This window comes from Tribolium castaneum, chromosome 1 (genome assembly GCF_031307605.1).
Source record: "Tribolium castaneum strain GA2 chromosome 1, icTriCast1.1, whole genome shotgun sequence".
Taxonomy (NCBI): domain Eukaryota; kingdom Metazoa; phylum Arthropoda; class Insecta; order Coleoptera; family Tenebrionidae; genus Tribolium; species Tribolium castaneum.
In genome coordinates, this window is record NC_087394.1 from 35,750,264 (window position 1) to 35,769,346 (window position 19,083).

At 36.8% G+C, this 19,083-nt stretch overlaps 1 protein-coding gene across 2 annotated transcripts in view; it reads right to left on the reverse strand.

Moving 5' to 3' along the window:
• The window catches only part of LOC655103 (epithelial discoidin domain-containing receptor 1), a 142,930-nt gene that overhangs the window by 103,871 nt on the left and 19,976 nt on the right, over positions 1 to 19,083 (reverse strand). Inside the window, exon 1 of one of the 2 annotated variants that reach the window (XM_008201695.3) lies at positions 4,432 to 4,676. The exons of the other annotated variant lie outside the window; for it this stretch is intronic. The gene's annotated coding sequence lies outside the window, so the exon portion shown is untranslated. Of the gene's footprint in view, positions 1 to 4,431; positions 4,677 to 19,083 lie in introns of those variants that run through there. 2 annotated transcript variants of the gene reach the window in all.

The window sequence follows — 19,083 nt, forward strand, 5'->3', positions numbered from 1 at the left end:
TTTCTAATGTGAGTGGAAAAAGTTACGAGAGTAATAAACGTAGTCACGTAACAGTTGAATTAGCCCGAGTATATGCTATTGACAGCTTTATAGCGGTCAAAATATTAAAATATCAAGTTTTATTTTACAAGTCCTCGAATTTTTATTAAAGAAAAAAAGTTAGCAAAACCACCGTAACGTCGAACGTCCATGGTTTGGTGATCCGAATCGGGACAATTTTTATTTCGTTTTATCCGATCCGGGTTCCGTATTTGGAATTTAGTGGGTCGTTGAAGCTTACTTAACCATAATACTACGGATAAGAACGTCTTAAATATTTGATATAAATGCGTATGAACGAGGTCACGTGAGGGACGTTAAAACCTACGGCTTTGCAAATTGGGCCTGTAAGCTTTAGCTTAAATTCATCGCAGTTTATATATTGTGCAAATCCCGCGTCTTGGTGTTTGTGATGTGAATTAAAACGAACGTTCGTCGCGATATTATCAATAATAAAGGCGCAACAGACGTCTACCTCCTCGAATATTTTATTCGCGAGAAACGTCGTCACAAAGGGAGCTAAGCAAACGTATTCCTATTACAAGAGTGACACAAAAGAAAAATTTACCTTTCATTGCAGTCCCTGTATGAATATAGGACGAGGTGAGCGAGTTCTTTTGTGCCTTCCGTCGAAAATTGATCAATCTCGCGACAACAATCGAGTGAAACTATTCAGCCATCGGCCGAACGACTGCTAATATTTCCAATCGATGTAGCATCATCAGCAGAATGCAGCTTAATTACTATCGGAAAATGGCCGAAAGCACAATAAGAAAGCGTTATTTAGGAGCGCGGAGGCTTAGCGCTTTGAACAACTGCAGATTTCAATTGTTCAGTGAAACAAATGCCGGTGATCAAGTTCGTCATTTGCCAGTTTGTGTAAATGGCTCTACAAAGCTCGCAGCCTGTCAACCAGAGACGGCTTCTTCAGCCACTTGTGACTGAATACTCTCTAATGGATCGCAGTAAGCAACGTTTCAGGATTAATCCTCGCATTGTGGAGCTCTCGTGCTTTGCATGGCACGCATGACCCCCTCCACTAAACGTTACATATCGAGCTTTTACTCTCTTGACATTTTACACCATGTCAAATTTATTAGATGAATGGCTGTTTTATTCCATTCCGGTAACAACTTGATGCTCCCGAATTCCCCGGTCGGGATGAACCCAAGGAAAAAAACGTGTGATTTGTTTAAAAGCATGTTCGGATATATAAGAGAAATAACCGCTTTTACGAGGTCGTTTCGCCTCTTTCTTTTTGGCCGATGTAGAATTTGTCTCGAACGGAATGCACTTAACTTGTCAATGACGCGAATTTTTTGACTCTGAATGGAAAGAGAGGAGAGACAAGAGAGCTTTTGGCTTAAATTACGTTAAAATCGAAAGGTTCCCTTGAAATTTTTGCGCCAGCAAAACATCCAGGAATGCGACAAATGCAAAATGGAAACGGAAATCGTTTATCATAATCCGGTTGGCAACGTTATGAGTTGTCATTGGATCAATATAGATTGAGTTCCCCTGAAAATACAACACCCACTTGTTTGGATGTATTTAATCACGCGGTTACTTCCGTGCCGTATTACAACTATGCCTATTTGAAATATTACACACAAGAAATGAATGTGATCACAACGATATCAAACAACCCCTATTCTCCCTTCCTTACAACTTACAAATATTTTGTATTTAATTTTTAATCTTAATTCTAATACAATTGAATCAAGAGAAAAACATCTTTTGTTTTAATTATCGAAACGAAAGATAATCAAATTTTCAAACAAGACACTAAAACTAAACTTGTCACGTTTGAGGTGTTGGTTTTAGTTGAAAGGAATTACTATAGTCCGAAACGTGCGTCCGTCAATGAATTTTATTGAATTAGCTGTTATTTTCATAGCACAAAAAGTCAAATACAGGTGTGCAAGTAGACAAGGCTAACAAACACCTAATAAATTTCAGTGAGACGGGTCAATAATACGATGAGAAACAGGGCCAGTTTGTAGCTAGAGTACACCGTGTCGGATGTATCTGTTAATTGGAATTCTCTATTATTAGCGGAAAGTGAATTAAATGATTATAATAGAACCGTTGAAGCTCGTTTATAGTAACTACTCCGTATCAATAACTTAAATGAATACTCCGACAGCCGGTGGCTACTGAACGTTTGAAATTACACCACATAATACTTACGACTATGTTATGAGCAACATGCTAACTAATTTTAGTCGGATGCAAGCCATAGTTTGTGGAAACTGTACGATGGACCAACATTAACAGACGCCGGCGTAATCAACAAGTTTGGTTGCAGTAATTTACAAAAGAAAACAAATGACCATGAGTTATGCTAACTAAAATGCATGGAACTCCAACAAGACTGCCAGACCATAGTTAGCAGTTCATGTGTTATACGAGGCAAAAAGCTACCAGCAAGAAACTAACGCAATTAGAAAGTTAGATGTAGGAAAAGTGGTGACGCAAAAACACCTCCACAAAAAAACAGAAATGTAGAAATTCCGGTAATATTTGCAAATGGCGGTAGTTAAACGTCCCTAGGCGCCACCAAAACTACTCGGCGTAAAATAAGCTAAAATGTCATTACGGTTAAATTATTCTTTAATTTTATCTACACCATGTGTATGTTTTGGCAAAGCTTTTGCCTTTTTTACTTTCAACTCAGGATTGTGCGTCCTTGAAACTCAGAAAGTTGTCACGTGTGTGCTTTCGGGGATTACAATTTTAATACAGTCCTTGGCATTAAGTTCGAACGAAGAAGATGTTAAACATTCAGCTTTGTAGGTGTTTGAGAGTTTAGCCGGGTCTCGTTGAGACGCTCTCCACGTTCTAAACAATCTCTTCGCAAAACGTTGTCAAAGACAAATTCGTCTGCCTCAAAGGATATCATCAACTATGCTAAACAGCGGTTTTGAAAAAGACAATGCACCCTCTCCTGGAATAATTATGCCTTAACGAGATTACTTTTTTCCCGCCAACTTCATCAAGTATAAATATTGAAAAGCTCCTTTCATTGGCGGGCGGCCCATAATTCCGTTTAATTACGCTCCCCCACCGCCCCCAGAGTACGCCGAGGATGACATCCGGGGAAATGGCAAGTTATCACTTATTCATATGTAATTCCGTTCAGGACGAAATTAGACTGAATTATACAGCGATCCGGTTAATCCGGGCGCTTTTTCCGGCCTGGCGTTACAATTGCTGATCGAATTAGTCCGACTGATGCCTAATGGATTATGACGTTTTCGATTTCGCTTTGATACGAAAATCCGGCGCGAAAGGCAATAAAAAGCTGCGATGAATTTAATTAGATGAAGAGGGCCATCATTTACGCCCAAGAAGTGGTTGGATGTGTACGGAATGAATTGAAAAGATCCGGGAAATTATAGTGCAAGACTATCAGGCCATGTAATTTACGTAATTAAACGATAATTAAAGCTCATTCTAATTAAAAGTACCAGATGAAAAGAGATACACAAAATGCGACGAAGAAAGTTTAATTGGGGGACTCGTGTTTGTTTAGACAACTTCGATCCGTGTATTAACGAATTTGAGAACGTTCGAGAGGCCGAAACTCTTACAAACCAGGCCATAATTGCTCGACTTTAACGAATTTACTCCAATTAGCCCGAATTGTCCAAAGACACATCAGCGACAACTTTTTCCTCCAAATTTATCGGGTATGAGAAACTTGTCAATTTGTGATTTTTACTCCATGCTCCAAAGACAAGTTAAATCTAATTTTCGGAACGCTGTCTTACAAACAAACGAAAATCTGCGATTACGTGTAATGCCTTTGTTTCTATCCGTTTATGCTCATTCGGCAAAAAAATAATTAGGTGACTCAGTTGGAATAAAGGAAAAATAAAATAATCAAATTTTGGAGATACTCTACGATCCTCATCTTAAAACATTAATTTTATTCTTGTTGACATTTGTGTCTGCGAGTTTTATGTTCGCTTTATTTTTTAATTTAACAAATTGATATTAAAGAACGATGAACGAGTCCATTACCAAAAGAATTAATAATAAAAGTCAAATGGCACAAAAACTTGCATCAAAAGCTGGGTCTGCGTTCGCTTGCCAAATTATTTCGAGATATTAGATAATTAAAAATTTTCAATAATGTACGAAACGTGCCGAAGTATAATTTCCTGCAGATTAGAACTGTGGGATGAATTTAAACAAAGACGTCGGTTCGGAACCGTGAAACATGGAACTGTAACTTAATCTTATTATGACAGGCAAAAAGCAGGAGCCCGTCAGTGCTCTCAGGAAATTTCGAGGTCCGTAGCTGAAAAAGCCAGTTAGGTCGAGCGCGGTTATGAAAAGGCACCGTTTTTCAGTTTCCAACCGGATAACGAAAACATCGAACTCTACCTTGGCGGAAAGATCCGTTATCCTGAAAACACAGTCACGTTTCAGTGTCGTATCGGTGGCACAGGAACAAACACAGGACGAGTCACACACCTCGAAAAAATACGCGATCCCCGATGCTGATGGTGCATGAAAGTCGTCGAGATGAAGAGCAGCCGCACGATGGTCTTTTGAAACACGTTTATTCGCGATCGTGTTTTCAGAGTTGAGCGTGTAACCACGTATGCGGTTATCTACAGACTGAACAGGACGAGTCTGCAGCAGCCCTTTTGATAGCGAGTTTCAACCCCACCCCTTATCATTCTCTTCTCTGCTGAGCATACGGGCTAATATTTCTCCAAACATTGCGCATACCCAATTTTCTTCGATAAATAGAATTATTCGGCGACGCCTCTAATGCCTAATTGCCACAAGTGACGAGCAAATATTAACAATTTGCGCTAATTTCACCCATCTTCAGGCGCATCCACCAAATTTCAACAAATTGTGTTTTCATTATTTTTACCAAGTAAACCGCGCATACATCTCCAGAATTATTCAAATTAACGCTTTAACCATCAGTAATAGAAATAAGAACAAAATAAATAAGTATTTAATTTGTTTACACCAAATATTGATTTTTTGTAATATGTAATATCAGTGCAGTATTAGAGGCTCTATTACATTTTCCTTGCACAATCTTCCCGGTAGCTTAAATTTGTTGAGTAACTTGTAATTCATCTTTCCAGAATAATTAATTATACCATGATTCTCCTCAAAGACGATAGAAGGAAAGTTTATCTCTACTTTGAAGTTACCTATTCTCAGTAGAAACACTAACTGCCAGGGTATTAAATCCTTCAGAAATTTGCATTTCATTTCGGATCATCGCGATATAAATAATAGAATAGGAATAATTTTAACTTCATATCCCTTGAGAGGATTTAGTATTCAATTCGCCGTAAATTAATACACTACTCTATTTTTAAATTTGCCTACACGTATCCACTTCAACTTGAATTATACAATACACCCGTGAATAATTAACTAGTAAACAAACTGGTTCAGCTCTGTTAATAAAAAATGACTCTAATTCACGATAAATTATGTATATTTTTGCTAATTGGGGTGTGCTTCTTAAAACAACCCTCGGAATTATGTCACTAAACCATGAATTTAGGTGGATATTCATGAATCATGATTTTAGGGCATTCACCTCGCCACTCGAAAAATTATTCAAACGTGGAGATCTACCCATGTTTTTTCGATACTAGTTCACCTGTTGAAGTCTCTCCTTTGGAACGATGAGAGATTACGTTTCGAACATGTTATTATTATAATTACATATTCAAATAATGATTTAATTTATTTATTGTGGATATCTCTCCACGGGATCGTTATTGTGTAACTTATGGAAATGACGTTCCCTATTTTTATGTTGATAAATCGTCATTTCTCTCGCATTTTAAAAATTCAATCCGTTAGGTCATGTTCACACGCTGCCTCGAGCAGCTTATATCTAAATGTACATACAAAAGCGGCTTTTTTACAAAACTAATCGGAAAAATCATCGCACCACTAAACAAAACTAGATGAAAACTCGTTTATTTGTCCCAGTAGTAAAAAATGATTCGAGAACAACATTTCCAAACAAAAAAAAACAGTTAAAAATTCGGGCAAATATGTAACTGCATGTTTACCAACTAGTGTAAAACCATATTGAAAAGTGGGTTTATTGTCGCAGAATAATTCGGTTGTTGGACAAAAGGCATAAGCAAATTGTTAATTTAAACGGTTACGTGCATATGCAGTAGTAGATAATGTCTGGCTGTACAATGCTAGACAATTTGTCAGTCTGATGCCAGATTCACGACAATATATTAGGACCTTCACGGCTATAATGAGCCCCTAGTAAAATGAATAGCGATGGTAATTTGAAACGCAAACAGTAATGCAAACTATCACGGAGTTAGTGTCAACACATTGTGAGTTTCGATCGATCCGGGAACCGATGTGTTAATTCCTACGATGAATATGCAATTTCAAGTTCCGATGCGGAAAAAAACATGGACACGTCTCAAACGCTAAAGGCTATCGTACGGCGGCTAATTAATTCATCAGTGGACCGTCTGCTGCTGTAGTGTCTCTGGCGCTTTTAGTTTTTTCGGTTTATTATTCTTGATCCAATATTTATTAGCGAACGTTTAAATATGCAAAAGTGTTTCAAAAGTTCGTTCGAAATGTTTATAGCCCGAGGTACTCCAAATGATGAGGTTTTTTCATATATTACATCTACCAGATTCTCTATTTTTTCAAGCAACAGCTTTTTTTAAAACTTTCTTGCTGTAATTACACTTTTACATTTTTACTATTATTCAGATGAATTGCTCTTTCTGATTAAATGACGGAAATCGGAAAACAAAATAGTAAAGTTTTCTTCTCTACACATAGCTACAATAATAATTTTTCATGTTTTTTAAAGGTTTTGTACATTTTTTAGTTAATACATAGGTATATTTACAATTTAAGTAGGTACTTTTTTAATTAAATAAATGGTTCAAGCCCAGTTTAATCCAAATAAAAAATATTTAACAAACGATAGTTAAAATAACATTTTATTTAATTTTTGCTCCAAAATAAATTAAAAAGTTGTGTATAGCTACCATGGGTGCATATTTTTTTAGTAAAAATATTAATTTACTATAAGTGGATTAATTGACAACATACCGAGTAATTTTATAATGTTTTTTCACATGGTAAATAACTTTGAAATATAAAAGCCCTGTATAAAATTTTATGGTTAAAACAGGTAAAATAAGTTGCTAATGCCTTTTAATTGTTTAACATTATTGAACCAGAAAAATAAACGTGTATAAATCAAGTTCTGATTTGATTTATTTAGTTCCAAAATCTAAACTCTAAAAAACATCCATGTGATCAGAAAGTCCTAAAAATCAATATAGATCAGTGAACATTTTTCTTCATGGAATTTTGTGTGATAATTGTAATTTTTTTGTTCAATCTTTTGATCTTGTTGCTAAATAATCCCAAACACTTAAGAAAATATTTCCAACGATAAAATTAAGAGTTTCATTTACATTATTTTATTCGCCATCAGCTGACAGAAAACTCCGTTAATATTTATAGCAAAATCTCAACAAGCGCATGGGGAAACAGTGTTAGGTTGTTAAAGATATTTTTTGCAAAAATCTTGGCTAAAATCGCTTTGAAACGCAACAATCGACCCACCGGCCGTTGTTTATTATCGCGTTAGGAATTGTGAAAACCAGAGTCGATGCTGTTAAATGCAATTTGAACCAATTTGCACTTAAAACGTCGGCCGTTAGCGGTGGTCTTATATTACCTTGACCAAAGGCCGCTTCGGTCAGTTCATGGACCGACCGCAAACCTGCGGGAGGGCGCTAATGGTCGTTTCGACGAGACCGATGCAGAAAACACTCCGGAAAATTCCGGAGGTCCATCCGCAGATTTTTTTCATCTGCCATTATCCGAATTCACTCACCGGTTGCTCTCCATTACCGACCGTGTAAAAAACTAATTAGACGCGTTACGCTAAGCTTATTGTTGCTATTACGTCGCCCCCAGGCTGCAAATGAAGCTGCAAGAACCGATAAAATGGAAAAGTCTTTGTTATGGTTTTTCACTGACGCTTTGTTGCGACATGTTGGTAATATGTAAACACGTCTGTGTTGACATTTTCCATATTAATAATCCTTTGAAAATGTATCAGACATGTTATTGCTAAATGCTATTTGAACTATTGTTCTAATTAATGTAACAAAGGTTGCTCAATTAACTTTGGTAAATGTAACAATAATATTAATATTATAGTGAGTAATTATTGCGGAAGGGCATGAACAAATAAGAGAAGTTTGTGGAAGATTGTGTATTGTTTCGGAATCACAGAGAGAATCTTACGGCTAAAGCTCGCTTCACCGTGAGCTTTCACATCAACTAATGAAACGACTAATTCGATTACTTGCATTTTGTGTAAACGCGACTTAATTGACTTCAGTTATGTTGCGGTTGAAGTACTGCACTAGTAAAATGTGGAATTTTAATTAAATTCATAAAGAAACGCAAATTCATCTGCAAGTGGACAAAAAGGTACGAGTAAATGCAGTGTACGTTTATTGCATATTGCTAATAGAATAATTATAAGGTGTAATCACATCTAGTGACCCTATTTCTTATGCATTAGCTATTACAACTTGTAATGGCATTAGTCGCGTTGTTGCATTTGTGTTTAATTATTGCAGTATTTATTATTCAGGAATAAACTTTGCGGCCGTAACAGAATTGATTAAATTTCATGTGTTATTACGGCAACATGTTGCAGTACTAGTAAAAATCCAAAAACCGAAAACAGTTTTTAACCCCGTTAGCATTTCCGCAACCGAAATAATTTCAGTTTTGTTTGCGTTTTTTTCGTCAAGCAATTCGCTAAAGGGCATCTAAATTTAATCCAAATCAGAAGTTTAACTTCCCTACTGGAATAATTAATTTGCATAAGTAAAATGTTCTCCCTGCTGTAACTGTTACCTTTCATTAAAGTTTACATATCGTCATTAATCAGTTTATAACGCGAACAAGTCAGGAAAAAGTTTTAATTCGGAAAATCAAGGAAATGCATTAATAAAATTAAAAACGGTGTTGTCGGAAGACGACTGCACAACTTTTCCTTAAAAAGCACAAAAAGCAATGTAATTAAAAAGGCTATTTCTTTGGTCCTCGCTGCATCCTGAAAATGACTAATTAAACTAAAATAGGACTTGCAAATGCAATTGTAAGAAATTATCTCTCTTGCTTTCCCGACTTGTTTTTCCAATCAAAATGCAACCGCTGCAACAATTAGGGGAGCACCTCTCACGTTGTAACTCTGTCCGTGTCACGTGACCGCCACGTGTTCGCTCTCGATGAGTGGACTCCTCCCCTTTCGATTTCGCCCAGTTTTCAAACAAAACCCCGTCTTGCGGCGTATAATCAAGCCGCGATTGTAATTCCGGCATTATATTCGGCGAAATTTTCGAAATGAAGTTTAGACAAGTCGTCTTAGAGGGAGGAAATCTTATTATATTGAAGAGGAAACTTGAAACTCGGCGTGCAGTATTCTTTAAAATTTGGCTTATTACATTTTATGGCATGACAATGGTGCGGTGGTGTCTGTAGCACCCTTATTATTGTCTCTGGTATTCTCGGTCTGCGCATTGTGACGATTACGAATATAAATACGATAAATACAGATATTGATGGAGGGTTTCACTTTCAATGGGCGAAAGTTTTGCACTTTGGATGACAACTGCAGAGAGCGGAATCCAATTATGTGTTTTGACAGTGGCGGTCTTATTAGATGTGTCATGGGTTTTATTGTTCGCTCTCACAGCATTGGCACAATGGGAAACTCTTATTATTAATTTCTGTCTGGCACTTGTGTATATTAATTTGATTTTATTAAAAGTATAGCTTTCGACAATACATTAATAAAAATGGCAGGAATTTCCGCCGAATTCCTGATTCGTTTTCATATATGATTTCAACTCTGGTTGGTATTTTAGATGAAAACACAACTTCACAAAAAACACCTCTATGGCTGCGTAAAACATAATTGAAGTTCTAAAATATGCTCTATTCGGGAAAGCCAGACAGGATTGTGGACCGTGAAATGCCTATCCAATTTCAAAGTTTTCAAAACTAATTAGTATCTAAACAAATATTAAACTGTAAATATAAAATACAATTTCACGAGTTTCGGTTAAAGTGAAAAAAATACGAATATCCAGTTCGCCCTATTCACATTGTGAAAACAATCTACTTTTAGCGAATTTTCAAGTGGGCATAATGGACAAATGTACAATTTGTTGTGAGCCTTGTTTTTGATGTAAATTGGTTTAATAATAATAAATTTATAGCCAGCTTCTACAACTTTAGACATTATTGGAAATTTGTTGGAAAATTACCAACTCGTTAACTGGTTTATTATTGACTGAATGCGTCAAATGAATTAATTTTGTGCTAATTTTCTGCCGTTGACGTCTACTTTTAACGAGATCCTAGTCGGAAATAAAGTCGGCTCATTGTTGTTCTTTTGCTATCTAAACTTTCGACTTTATAATCATCTACACATTTTTCACATTTTCAGTGCTGTTATCAAAGTATCAAATTAATGAATACTCTCTAGAACAAATTTTCAATAAGTCAGCAGGACGTGTATTTCCAATCCTGCAAGAAAGCTCTGCCAAAAATTCGGTCAAAAGCTCTCAATATTTATCTTTTCTAATGGAATGTAAGCATTTTCAAGCAGAATGTATAAACCGCGGCCGTTATCTCGCAACTTATTAGGTACGTCTAGATTTATCTAAAAATGGCGGATCTTTTCCGTTTATAGCCATATCAGTGACGGATATGACAAGCAACATGATCCATAGGCTTGTTAATTAACGCGGGGTGTTACCGGCCGAGTACACTTACGGAAACGCAATTATGTTCATCGGATGATTAATCTGAGTGCGGTTGGCATTAACAAGAGGAGAGGCCGTGTGAATAGCACCATCCCCCATGTACCAAGCGACACTTAATTGAGCAATTCTAATGGCTATAACCAATAAAATATTAAACACGTTCTCCTTCACACGTAAACGGCTCAGAGATGTGTCATTCCCGACCTTTATTGCACGAGCAGCAGACGGGAATGGGGGAAACAGACACTAACGACGTATCCGGGCCATAACCGGATAAACCATTAGAAAAGTGAAAAATTTCCAAAAATCCTAAACATATTTTCCTTTTCGTACTTTTTCTGCCTCACAGAAACGCTGTGTACAATAAACACTTCCTCCAAGCCAGATTCCAGCTTCTACATTCATTCAACTACGGTTTCTTCTTGTGCTTTTAATTCAACTTTCATCTTCTCCAAGATCGAATCCAGGGGCCTCTACAAGAGCAAGTCCATTTATCTCTCAAAATTTTTCGTAACTTCTCCTGACCAAGTTCCTCTTCAGCTCTTGGACCGCTTCTAATTCTTATGCTAAGAGCTCCTGTCAACCTTTCTGGTCGGCTAGTAACTTTCTGTTCTCTTTTTTCTTCTTTTATTTGTTGTTCTAGTTTTTTTTCTTTTTGTGTCTCTTGTAATAATAGCCAAGTTAGCTTTTCAAAAGTTTTTATTTCTTCTCTAAAAGATCCTCCTTCATCTTTTTCTCCAACAAGTACAAATCTTATGCCTTTTTGGCGACCATTTCAGACTTTTCCTTCTTAAGTTAATAAAACATCGCAAAATTCACTATAAGTCACTGTGACTGTTAGTTTATGGCGAGATTTTTGCCGCTGTTATTTAACAGAAAATGTTACAGTAGATAGATAAAGAGTAACAGAGTTTTTTAGAGTAATTTTTACTCTAATAAAGCAATAGAAGTGAGGGAATAGTACGATAAGTTTCAAATACTTACTTAAAAAATATAAGAAAACGATTGGTTTTTTGTTCTTTGCTGCCACAGGTTGTAAATTTTTCATAAAAACACAGCATGAAATTGAAATTTATTAAATACTCTAACGTTTATACGCAACAAAGTAATAAATTTTTGGCGTTTGGTGAATCTTGGACTGTGGTGGTGGTTGTTTTAGAAGTCTTGGTGGTGATGTTTGGAGCCATAAACTAATTGCCGTGTTATAAAGCACCATTAGAGTCGTTTTGGGTGTACGTTGCGCCTTTTCGTGCGTCTGTTGGCTCTTGAGGACTCGTCAGTTCGGCAATTTATTTTAACGATCCGGTGGCAATTGCTGCGCAAAAAGCAACAATCAAATAGTTTGTGATCCCATTGGAGGAATGTCCGCTTTATTTGGAATCAGTGAGAGCGTTCGTTCGGCAATTTTCCGCGAAAGTTATGTCCAGATTGCAGTTAAAAGGGCAATAATAATGGTCGGCAAGGCGTCGACGGCATCCATTTAACGCCGACTGGCAACCGGAGTGCTTCTGTCGAGGTAAATTAGATCAACTGACTGCGTTCCACTTCTCCACCATCCACAAAACCAAAATGATTGGATCATCGCATTTAACTTTATAAAGCATTAACACGATTTTTCCCAACGTTAGACACTTTTCAATTGAATTTAGGCCTGACCAAGACGCGCAAACGCTCTCGGATTCCTTTGCCGGATATTCCACCAATAAATATCCTCTTTCATTAAAAAAGCGAACATTTACAATCTCGACGGGCCGAATTTATCGACGATGCAATTTCGAAAAAGTTGCCTCTGATAATTTTTCTTTATCTCGAGGAGAAAAATTCCTGAATTTATCAGATTATCAATTTCCCTGGTAATTAAGCGGGAGATTTGTCTTTGATAATCTCGCAGGAACTCATCATGTGAATTTCCTGATGTAAACAGAAATCACTACATATGGAGGAGCATTAATCGGGTAAAAATTATCGGATACTAGCAGTGAGCTTAATTATATGACAAGCTTTGAAGAGCTTTCATTACTTGCTGGGAATTCGTTTCAAAAACGAGCGCCGTTTTTCAAACGGAAAAGCCAAACAAACCGCCGGGAAAATTAAATCGAATGGAATTTTTATGCTAATAAATATTTAAATATACAATCCGCAAATGAATATTCAATAATTCAAAGCCGTCGCATTTACTCAAAACACAATAAATTCGGGTATCGATTGATCGCTCTCGCGACCAGAAACCGAAATTTTATGTATTATTGTTTATAAATAATAATATATTGGTCATCAACGGCGGCATGTTGGATGTATTGCATTTTCGTATAAATTTTTGATCGTTTATATTGAACAAAACCGACACTGTTAAATTTTGTGGATGTGTTTAATGTTCTGTGGGTGAATACCAATACTCATTATTCAAAATTGATTTAATTTACTCGTCACCGCCACGCCGTCACGCCAAACACAAGAAGGATTCAGCAAAATCAACTTTAAATTCAATAATGAGAACCAACATTGGAAGAAATTTAAACTTGACAAATAAAAAAAATCTTTCAATAATCAAGACAAACGGGATTTTGCATTTTTTGCAAAGCCATTCGAGACTTCCGGCTCGCACAAATTTTCATTACCACACATCCTGCCACTTCCAAAGTGAGAATAATACGTTTCTTGATCAACCCCGACGAAATGAGGTGTCTTAAACAATACAGGGGGAGCGATTATTGAAATTTAGCGTTCGGCTGTAACGAGTCAAAAACGGATAATAATTTTCCGGCAATCAATCAATCTTTCTGTTATCGGCACCTTCATTTGCTGATTGATATTTGCGGTGTAGACTTCCACGCCTGTCCTCGTGGTTTTATATGTTGGGGGATGGATTTTATGCACCCCTCACGCACACGGTCACAGTTGCGATCAGACGAAATCCTATGACGTTCATCCATCATGCACGCAACTTGCACTTGTGTTTGTCGAAGCGGAAATCGTTATTTTTCGGTTATCTGCTGGAGCCCAAATGCTACCACAGGGCAAGGAGATGACGGACGAACGCCAGCAGCTCTGATGAATTATCGATATTGATGACTCCACTAATTAACCAAAAAAATCACACAAACGGGGAGAAACAAGCAAGAAAATTTCCCATTTTTAATCTACGACTATTACTTAGAAAACAAAAACTAATGTCTTCCAAATTATTACAACATTTAAAAAAATAAAATTCATCAGTCTCTAGGTAAATTTAAGACATTTAAATAAATTTCTTATTTTTTGAAATCGGGCCATAAATAAAAATTTTACAGTGTGCTGCTGTTTTAATATAGCATTTCATTATTTTTGGCATAAGTTGACTTGAGCCAATGAAAAATTAAAAGGGGTTAAATTTTGATAAGCGTCCGAAATAAATGTTATACAGTGTGAGGACAATTACACTGCACACATATTTGCGCCGTTTTAATATTTGATGCGTTTTTTGATCGACTTTCTGAGTTTTCCAAAAACAAATAATTGGAGCTGATTGACGCTGAAAAATTCATCCGTCCCACTTTACTATATTTAAATTTTCGCCTTTTTATTTATTCACTGTTATTCGAAACTGCAAAAATGCAAGTTTTGGCCGCGTTTCCCAATATTTTTCATTTTATTCGGGCAAAATCAAATTTTACCACCCTCTCCATAAATATGTGAACCGAGAGGGAGTGAGTGTAGTTTATTTTGCCATACAATAAAAGCCGGGAAACTTCACTTTATATAATATTTAATTCGGTTTCACCGCTGTTTTCCTGTACCAAATCAGCCCGGTCCATTCGAACGAGTAATTCGACGTGTACACTTCTCAAAATTGCTTTTTAAAATTTAATTCGCGCACAGGAGAACAGCCCAGGTGGCTCGGAGTTTTCGGTAAAGCGTCGTATTTTGTATTCACTGTAGGAGGAAAGATACAACAACTTTCTTACACAACTTTGTTGAAGTTAATTAAATTTGACCACGTAGAAGGTTTTAACCAGCTTTTTAAACCTTCAAGCAAATCGACTTCAACAACTGAATCGGTTTTGAGGGTATTTATAAAGTGCTCTACTGAGTAAGTATTGAAAATTTATGTATCCTCCCTTTGGTTAGATAAAAGTTGGTGGAAGTTTTTTCTCTTTTTTTTACAAAAGTGTTAAAACTGTAGCGGTGGCTTTGCTTACCGAAATACTCTAATCCTCCCGAGATTTATGAAGGCACATTAACACGATGAATTATAGAATTATGCAGACGTGCAATTAGAACGTCCGTCCGGTTGCCCATTCCTAATTCATCAGTCTCTTCGTATATTTCAAGCCGGACAGGTGAAATCTACAAGCTCAGAGTTTTTGCGGTCGCTTTTAAATATTCCATAGTCCGCTCCGGTCTTGTATGAATTTTTAAGTGCGGCTTACCTTAACGCCTCCAAAATTCCACCTGCCCGTCACAATTTAGATTCATCATTTGACTGGAATAAATTAGCACTGAGGTCACCTTCATTTAATGTTTCAACGGTTAGTTTATGACTTTTCGGTGGCGAACTAAAAGCTAAAAGTAATCTAATTAGGAAGAGACGCCGTTAAATTCGTTTTGTTGTGAGGGAAAAGAACGTGAGATGGCTGGAAACGATGGCAGTCGGTTATTAATTTTAATATTTGATGCCGCTCAAAGGGGTAGGTAAAAAATTACTTACGCCACCTTAAAAGCTGCACTAGTTGAAAGCCGATTGTCTGTCATAAATTCTTATTGTGGGCTTTAGCTAATGGAGAAATATTTTAAATTTTGACATGGATGTCTGTCTGAGACGAGCATTTATAAAACAAGCTCAAAGTTCGAATAATGCCTCGTTCTTCAGACAACTTATACCAAGTAAATCATCAACAAGTTGCCGCACAATATTAGGCAAGGAAATAGTAAAGTTATTACCAAAATGCATTAAGAAAGCGAAGCAAAGAGAATAAATTAATGCCACAAAAAACGCAAAAAAAAGTTTGCAATAAACTCTTCCTCATCCATCCTTGACTCTCATCAAAAATTACTCTAAGTGTCCTGTCTAAACTCCTGTTTCCTGTTATTAAATAAATTCATTTTCGAGTCAAATGGTGTGGAAAAGAAAATTAGAAACGGTGTTTATCGTTTTCGCGTTTGTTTTATGCACTTTAGTCGATCTATCAAGTCCATTGTCCCCGAAGCAGCAAGGGACCGTCACTATCGGGGTGATCAATCCGAAATTACCCCACACACAAGAGGGAAAGTTGATTATATAAGTGTTGTATAGTTTTGAGGTGATCATTCGGCCTTTCGGTCTAGCGATCACCACCAATCAATTTATTAATGCAATTCCGAGGGGACAGTGCCATTTATTGGCGAAATGATCCATCGTTTCACGCACAAGTCGGCAAACCTTTCGGAAATAGACATAAATATGTGCTTAGGTTCGATTTGAATATCTGCAAGGTTTCGGGTTGTTATGTAAATGAAAGAGTGTTTCGTAAATAATGAAAATCGTTTCTCCGGCTGTGAGCAAAGACACACAGGAGAAAGAGAGGCTCCTCTTCGCTTCATTAGCATTCATAAAATGTTTCGGCTCGAGTGCGGCAACGCTTCAATAAAAACAGAAACAATACGGGGCCGATTATTAACGGGGATTCTGACATTTATCCTATTACACGTTTTAGTTACTTGAGTTACACCCTCGCACTTTGTTGCATTCTCATGTTAATGAACACGGTCGGCATACGTGCCACCGACGAATTTAATTACGGAGTTATGTCATCAATGATACGGCTTCTCATTGCCAGGAATCTATTCACCGAGTGTATCGAGGGTGAATTGCTCCAAGTTTTGATTCTTCTGTTTATTGCTGATGGGGTTATAATTGCGATTCGCCGCTTGAACGTTTGACCTTTCGCGGAATGGTTTTCCAATAATACCAGGCAAATTGGCAATCTTGTTAACGAACTGAAACTTTGTTTTACTATTAGAGTTGCAAAAATTTAATTATTATGAAAAAAATCTGCGAGGAATCTGAATGTTGAAAACAAGAGCAGATTTGCAAAATTAACTTTAACAGCCCCACTCTGAATGCAGAAAACGTGTCTGTGACTTAAATCCAATTTAAAGTTGCTATGATAGTTTTAGCAAGTGCTGGGGGGTAAAAGTGCCTTTTTGCAACGGTCGCCAGTGCAATTTCCTCGATGCACCGATTAAAAAGTTTCAGACTCATCCAACAATCAACTCATAATTTAGTGTCCCATAATGAAAATCGCCTGAATTAACTCTTTTCACGGCGGAAAAATCAGAAATTCAGATACAATCTACATGAATAATGAAGGATATAAATTTCGAATAAACGAAGTGTGTATTCAAGCATTCAATTTAAACTGATATCCTTCAACGATACGAGAAGCAAGTGTAGTTCCACATTTTCTACATTTCCTCCACATTGCATATTTCATATTTCGCTCAAACGTTTTACGCAATCTTGTACATCACTCGGATATATTTTATTTAAATCCTAGTTTGCGAATCATAAGATTGATGCAGTTTCACGAATCCATTTTTCCGCGACTCAATCGCTCCTCATGCAAAATTCAAGCCGATAATACAACTCCGAATTAACAAATCCACCCGTTATTTCGCCTGTCTAATTAAAAAACAACGTCTAAAAATAGGTTAAACGTTCATTACGAAAACTGACAAATAGGACAGCAACTTCTTCTCCGCCAGACTTTATAATTAAGTTAAAATTTTCTAATTTTTATTTCTCGTCGTTCCATCTCACGCCCGAATAAACAAAAAGTCAAACACGAGCGCAGCTTAATTTCCAATAATGTCACTCTTTCTGCCAGGAAAAAGCTTCATCATATCGTTCGTGTGGTTAAAGTTGCACCGTTTATAGGCGGCAGTAATTTGTTCGGCAATGCCGTTATCCTCCTAATGGCTAGTTCGAGCTTAACGGGATAATGGCTGCAAGGACATACAGGTACCTGTGGAAGCTCGCAGCGTGGGCGGCGAACACATGAAAGCACAGGTGCGTGAGCTTTCGCCAGACTGGTCGATATCTGGTACCGGTGTTGCACGCCGATTGCAACGCTGTTGCTTCGCATGTTCGAGAGGGATTCAAATAAAAGAAACATACGACAGGCTGAGAAGGGCTTTTGCATAGTTTTTGTGCTTTTTACAACTTTCAGACTATATCACATGAATAAAGACACGTAAAGCTCTATTCTTCCGGCGATATTTTCAAATAAAATCTACAGGAAGAGACGATCTAACCAGTGCTGATAAACACAATAGAGATGTTGACAGATGTGATGGTATCAAAAAGAATCACACTTTAAAAGGTAGTTCGACAATGCATTATATCTATAAATAACTCTTTGTGTACTGAGGTCTAATTGGTACAGTAAAACCTCTCAACAACGGACACCAATGGCGAATTTTTAATTGTCCGTTGTGAAGAGGTGTCCGTTATTCGGAGATGTCTATTAAAGGAGATTTCACTGTACTCTTATAATTAATATGAAAACCATGTTCTAAGCGTTTATTTACGAAAACTCAATTATAGAGCTCAATAAATCACGGAATTATATCAAGTTCTGAGGATTTACTCAGGTTTTTAGACCAAAATTCAAGTTTTTAGAACCAGTATTTCAAAGAATGTGCAACCTATTTGGACTTTACAAAAAAAGAAAAATTTGGGAATCTTAATGTTTGTTATTATAGCTCAAATAATCACAAGTCACTTGCTTAGCAGTGGAGTTGAGTGTTCAGTAATTATTTATGTATTTCTGCATGAAATTGTAGAGCGGGTTTTCTCTATTTTTTTTGAATTTTTTTTTGTTTGTGAGTTATATTTAATTAATTGTTTTTTGTTGTGTCTGGCGAGTGGCCAAACATTAAATTTGAATCATGGTTTGTTGATTATTTATTAGGCAAACAGACGAGTCGAGCAATTTAGAAATAAAATTTAATTATTTATCAATTTATGTATAAATATTCATCCATGTCCGATGAAATCAGTTGCATCGGAAGTGGCGAGTTAATCGGCAGCCATAGCCAAACAAACAGGAATAATTCCATCTGCCATTCCATTCCATAATGGAGCCCATCCGGCGCACTTTTTGCTCCTTTGATTTAAGTTAATTATTAACCCGTTCCACCCCATCGGTTGGCAAAATTCTGTACGTCCGAGCTCCGC